The following is a 4901-nucleotide window of genomic DNA, read 5'->3' as shown; positions in this document are numbered from 1 at the left end:
ATGTCTTGCCTCAATGTTGTGTAATATTGCTCCTAACTTATTATCTGATTTTTCAATAAAAGCTGATCGGCCAATGGCTAAGCAGAGCAGAGAATAGGGCTGGATTTCCAGTTCCATCCAGCGGAGCAGGGGTAAGGAGAGGAATTTTCATGAGGAGACAGTTTAGGACACACCATGAAGAACATACCGGGAGAAGAGAAAGCCAGATGAATACTAAAATGCTAATATCTCAGGAATTTGGGCTTGGAAGTAGACATATTAGTTTAGAAGATTAAAATAGAATACTGATTATATTGTGTTATAATTTTTGATTGAATAAATGCTATAGCCTGGGACTAATTTATCTGGAAGCTAGTTGGGATAAAGAAAAAAATCTCACTTTTAAAATTGCACTAACATCAGTTAGCATTGATGGCCAGGGAATTGCCCTTACCTATATCTGCCACACCTCAAATAGCATATTTTAGAACAGGAATCCTACTTATGCTAGAACAGAGTGAAAAAATAACATTTTAGTAATTTCTAATATCAGCTAGAGATCTGTGCAACAGTAGGGGATACATGGGTTTAAACCTGCATTGCCACGGATTGCAAGCTGTGATCTAGCTATCCTTTAAGTCTTGAGTGCCATCAGGAGAAAAATAACACTGCCTTTATCTTAGAGCACATTTTCCAGAGACCCTTCCATCCTGGAAAAAGACAGTGATTTATTCTCCCAGGTAAAAAAATACCTGATATTGGTAGAGCTTTGTTTTGGTTTCCCCTTCCCTACAGTATATCACCTGACACAGTGATTCCATTAATTTTGGATGTTAGTTTTATGTTTCATCCAACTGTAACTCTGGATTCATCTGAGAGACTATTGCTTCATGTGATGGTTTGAATGAAAATCACCCTCATAGGCCCAATAGGGAGTGTTGCTTTTAGGAGATGTGGCCTGTTGGTGTAGATATGGCTCATTGGAGGAAGTGTATAACTGAGGAGCTCTGATGTTCTAGCCAGGCCCAGTGTTTCATTTTCTTCCTGATGCTTGTTGATCTGGATATAGAAATCTGAGCTAGTTCTCCAACACTATGTCTTCTGTAGTGCAGCAGTACTTTTTGCTCTGATGATACATAGATTAAGCCACTGAAATATAAGCCAGTACCAATAACATATTTCCTTATAGAAGTTATTGTGCTCATAGTGTCTCTTCACAGCAATAGAAACCCCAACTAGGACAAAAGTTGGTATGAGAGACTAGGATATATATAAGCATTTCTTCCCTCATAATGATTTAATTACATTTTTCAGACAGAATTCACAAAAATTGAGTGCTACAGAAAAAACATGCAAATATGAATATGATATTTATTATCATTATTAAACAGATCAAAGTTCTCTATATTTTTTGTTGCACTTAAAAGTTTTTTCAATCACTTTTACAGTCTAATGTTTCATGAACATATTTTCTAAGCAGAAAATTGATGTTAAAAATGGTAACATTTGTTCTTTGACACTCTTCTTTGGGAGATATGAACAAATACTTGCTTTCCCAGATAGAGAATTGATAACAGAGCAAAGTACACATACAAGCAAAGTCTAACTTGATAAACCAATGAGTTTTATTTGGGTCAGTTTTAAGAAAATTAGTGAGGAGTTAATTATGGTAGTAGAAATGACTCAAAGACAGCAGTATTACTAAAAGCCAATCCCATCATTGGTGACAGCTCAGGCAAAATGGAAACCTGGAGCACACTGCACAATCTGCAGGCAGTTGGATAAAATGGAGAATTACTTTTAGATGGTTTGCCTGTTTCTACTAGACAACATGACTGGTCTGATCATCTGCTAGGTATCTCAGCTTGTCTGAAAGTGTCTCAGCAGTCCTACTACTTATATATGCTTAGGGAAGATGAAGCCAGATGAATATGATCATTTTCAGGGACTTCCTTGAGCCTTTGAGGTATATGCTTCCTTAGTTAATGAGGTTCCCTACAGGGTGGAATGTTTTATCTGTCTTATCTTATGTCTTCTTTATCTTCCTTGGAAGGTGGACTATTTGTCACATTTATTTCTTGCTTCCTGTCCCTTAGTAAGCTTTCCTCCAAAATGGACACCTTTATCTTAGAGGAAATTGCTACACAAAAACTTCTCTGTAACTACACAACCATATTGAGTACTAATTTGCTTACACAGAAATTTTGGCTATAATTTTCCACTCTTATGAATTATTATTAAGATAGATTGGATTCACAAAATTAATAGGACTAGGTATATAGAAACTGTTGAAGGTGTAGGGAACACTATTCTCAAATTGTAGCTGATTATACCTGGTAATCTTGAGAATTAAATTGACAATAAACTGGAAGGAAAAATAAAACAAGATCAGTAAATCACAAAGTGCTTTTCAAATATTAAGGTATTCTGACAGAGTCTATCTGATCCTGTGACGGGATGTAGTTGAGTTACAAAAGAGTAAAACCTCCAACAAATAGTATTTCAGGGAGATGTCCCAAAGACAATCCATCAACTGCAGTAGTCCATTTTTTTGTGCTTCCTTTCTCACAGGTAACTTTCTCATGGTGGCTAGTTGACTACTGTAATGCTAGCCAATATGACTGCTTTCCATATGAGAAAGCAATTATTTAGGAAGGATTCCTCTTTTAAAGATATATCCAAGGAGAATGAGGCAATAAGGAAGGAAGAATAGAGAATAGAGAATATCTTTTTTATATTTCTTCTCTTTTTTTTTTATTAACTTGAGTATTTCTTATTTACATTTCGAGTGTTATTCCCTTTCCCGGTTTCCGGGCAAACATCCCCCTCCCCTTCGTTATGGGTGTTCCCCTCCCCATCCTCCCCCCATTGCCGCCTTCCCCCCAACAATCTAGTTCACTGGGAGTTCAGTCTTAGCAGGACCCAGGGCTTCCCCTTCCACTGGTGCTCTTACTAGGATATTCATTGCTTCCTATGAGGTCAGAGTCCAGGGTCAGTCCATGTATAGTCTTTAGGTAGTGGCTGCGTCCCTGGAAGCTCTGGTTGCTTGGCATTGTTGTTCATAAGGGGTCTCGAGCCCCTTCAAGCTCTTCCAGTTCTTTCTCTGATTCCTTCAATGGGCTGCTATTCTCAGTTCAGTGGTTTGCTGCTGGCATTCGCCTCTGTATTTGCTGTATTCTGGCTGTGTCTCTTAGGAGAGATCTACATCTGGTTCCTGTTGGCCTGACCTTCTTTGCTTCATCCATCTTGTCTAATTGGATGGCTGTATATGTATGGGCCACATGTGGGGCAGGCTCTGAATGGGTGTTCCTTCTGCCTCTGTTTTAATCTTTGCCTCTCTATTCCCTGCCAAGGGTATTCTTGTTCCCCTTTTAAAGAAGGAGTGAAGCATTCACATTTTGATCATCCGTCTTGAGTTTCCTTTGTTCTAGGGATCTAGGGTAATTCAAGCATTTGGGCTAATAGCCACTTATCAATGAGTGCACACCACGTGTGTTTTTCTGTGATTGGGTTACCTCACTCAGGATGATATTTTCCAGTTCCAACCATTTGCCTACGAATTTCATAAAGTCATTGTTTTTGATAGCTGAGTAATATTCCATTGTGTAGATGTACCACATTTTCTGTATCCATTCCTCTGTTGAAGGGCATCTGGGTTCTTTCCAGCTTCTGGCTATTATAAATAAGGCTGCAATGAACATAGTGGAGCATGTGTCTTTTTTATATGTTGGGGCATCTTTTGGGTATATATGCCAAAGAGAGGTATAGCTGGATCCTCAGGCAGTTCAATGTCCAATTTTCTGAGGAACCTCCAGACTGATTTCCAGAATGGTTGTACCAGTCTGCAATCCCACCAACAATGGAGGAGTGTTCCTCTTTCTCTGCATCCTCGCCAGCATTTAGTGTCACCTGAGTTTTTGATCTTAGCCATTCTCACTGGTGTAAGGTGAAATCTCAGGGTTGTTTTGATTTCATTTCCCTTATGACTAACGATGTTGAACATTTCTTTAGGTGTTTCTCAGCTATTCGGCATTCCTCAGCTGTGAATTCTTTGTTTAGCTCTCAACCCCATTTTTTAATAGGGTTATTTGTCTCCCTGCAGTCTAACTTCTTGAGTTCTTCGTATATTTTGGATATAAGCCTTTTATCTGTTGTAGGATTGGTAAAGATCTTTTCCCAATCTGTTGGTTGCCGTTTTGTCCTAACCACAGTGTCCTTTGCCTTACAGAAGCTTTGCAGTTTTATGAGATCCCATGTATCGATTCTTGATCTTAGAGCATAAGCCATTGGTGTTTTGTTCAGGAAATTTTTTTCGAGTGCCCATATTTTCCAGATGCTTCCCTAGTTTTTCATCTATTAGTTTGAGTGTATCTGGTTTGATGTGGAGGTCCTTGTTCCACTTGGACTTAAGCTTTGTACAGGGTGATAAGCATGGATCAATCTGCATTCTTCTACATCTTGACCTCCAGTTGAACCAGCACCATTTGCTGAAAATGCTGTCTTTTTTCCATTTGATGGTTTTGGCTCCTTTGTCAAAAATCAAGTGCCCATAGGTGTATGGGTTCATTTCTGGGTCTTCAATTCTGTTCCACTGGTCTATCTGTCTGTCTCTGTACCAATACCATGCAGTTTTTATCACTATTGCTCTGTAATACTGCTTGAGTTCAGGGATAGTGATTCCGCCTGAAGTCCTTTATTGTTGATGATAGTTTTAGCTATCCTGGGTTTTTTTTTTTTTTTATTCCAGATGAATTTGTACATTGTTCTGTCTAACTCTTTGAAGAATTGGATTGGTATTTTGATGAGGATTGCATTGAATCTGTAGGTCGCTTTTGGTAAAATGGCCATTTTTACTATATTAATCCTGCCAATCCATGTGCATGGGAGATCTTTCCATCTTCTGAGGTCTTCTTTAATTTCTT

The sequence above is a fragment of the Rattus norvegicus genome, chromosome X (genome assembly GCF_036323735.1).
Source record: "Rattus norvegicus strain BN/NHsdMcwi chromosome X, GRCr8, whole genome shotgun sequence".
NCBI classification, from domain to species: domain Eukaryota; kingdom Metazoa; phylum Chordata; class Mammalia; order Rodentia; family Muridae; genus Rattus; species Rattus norvegicus.
The sequence above is the reverse complement of the archived record's forward strand: the minus strand, read 5'-3'. Positions refer to the sequence as shown.